At 43.0% G+C, this 1,807-nt stretch overlaps 1 pseudogene; it reads right to left on the bottom strand.

The window, feature by feature from the left end:
- Nucleotides 1-414: 414 nt before the first annotated feature.
- Nucleotides 415-1,351, bottom strand: LOC107126757 (transmembrane emp24 domain-containing protein 10 pseudogene; annotated as a pseudogene).
- Between the last annotated feature and the right edge of the window lie 456 nt (nt 1,352-1,807).

Below are 1,807 nucleotides of genomic sequence, written 5' to 3' on the forward strand. Positions count from 1 at the left end.
TCAACCTTTTAAGAGACATAAAAGTATGAGAAGATATCACCAGAAGCTACGTAAACATTTCAGCTAAAGGCAAAGAGAAAGTTAAGGGTGTTTTCACAAGGAAACCCAAAGAGGACAACCGGAAGGAAACAAGTTCAGCATGGTCATACCAATCTGAGTAAAAGAACTAGAGTGGAAACCCAAGCTGCCGAGAAGGCGGGAGAAGGAAAGAAAACTTGGTTCAAACAGATCGCACAAGGAAACCCAGTACAAATCCTGGCTTTGACATTATCTCGGTAACCCTTATTTTTTGTCATAGGTGACTCTAATACTAGACCTATTGTTGCAAAACCAGTCCAAATCCTACCAGCTAAAAAGAAATCTCTCACTGACTTGTTGGGTAGGTGGTAACCATGTCCTCCCACACCAAGAGATCATTTCTGGCAAGAGGGCTCCATTGCATCTTGATGGTGCTGTTGGTAGGATGCCCAGTGATGTTCTGCTGCCTGAGATACAAGGTGGGAGGAGAGTGCACTTCATTCATTACTCAATCAACATCTTGGCCTTGAAGAAGCAACACGGGTAGAAAACCTGTCAGGTCGCTAGTCCAATGAAGCAGAACATTAAAGAGATACTGAAGTACAGGGCTCAAGTGTTTGTTGATTCATTGGTATCACAAATCTCTCTTCTTCATGCAGCAAAATCATTAACAATAGATTCTGAGAGGTCTTCTAGGCATTGCAGTTCCACCTATAATGGCTTAAGCTTCTCGACTTTTGTAATCTCCTTGTAATTTTTTTTTTTTTTTGCCTCTACTCCATGCTTCATGTCTAGGATTATGAATTGATCAAGTATCTTCCCTGTTTCTTTACTCTCAAATCATACTTCAAACATGTCATAATCTTCCAGGGTAAAGGTGAATTTCCCTTTGGTTGCATCCTCTTTGGAGTAGAGAATGTGGCCAGCAGAATCTGTGATCCTGAGGTGGCTGTGCAGGCTACCTGCACCCCTGGACTGGTTGGAGATTTCGTACACACCCATCACTAGCAGGTCCTTGTGGATCTCCTCACGGAGGCACTTTCAGGAGTTAATGGGCAGGTGGAAGGAGATGGTGAGGACCAAGCTGGGGTTAAGTGGAAACAAAAACAGCCATGCCAACATTGTTACTGAAAAAAAAAAAAAGGAGTGAAGAGTGAAGAACTGATGTTTTCTATGCCATAGATAAACCACAAAATATGTTACATGAAAGAAGCCAGACACAGAAGGCTCCATGTGTAATTGCATTTACATGCAATGTCCAGCAAAGGCAAACCCATAGAGACAGAATGTAGATGAGAGCTTTCCAGAGGCTGGGGGATAGGGTGAGTGAGGAGTGACTGCTAAGGGGCACAGATATTCTTTACGGGGTGATAAATTATTCTGAAATTAGAACAGTGGTATTAGATAGGAGTGATGGTTGCAAAACTCTGGATATACTCAAAATGACTGAATCACGGAAGTTTTTAAGGTGAATTTATGGTAAGCGAATTATACCCCCACAAAAAATATTAACAAGTAATAAGACACTCCAAATTTTAGATATGTACATGGCCACCCATTTAGTGACCACATTTCCCAGACTGTTTGTAATCAACATGGTCATGTGATTAAGCTCGGGCCAATGAGACTCCAGGAGAAGTGATGAGCCCCAACAAGCTGCCGTCTCTGGAGTCCTCATTCTCCTTCTCCTGGGCTGGAAGGCAAACATGGAGGTGACCATTGTGCCACCAGGGGCTAAACAGAGGCAAAACCCGAGGATGGCAGAGCAACAAGATGGAAGGATCTCTGG

This window comes from Macaca fascicularis, chromosome 2, assembly GCF_037993035.2.
Source record: "Macaca fascicularis isolate 582-1 chromosome 2, T2T-MFA8v1.1".
In the NCBI taxonomy this organism is placed as follows: Eukaryota; Metazoa; Chordata; class Mammalia; order Primates; family Cercopithecidae; genus Macaca; species Macaca fascicularis.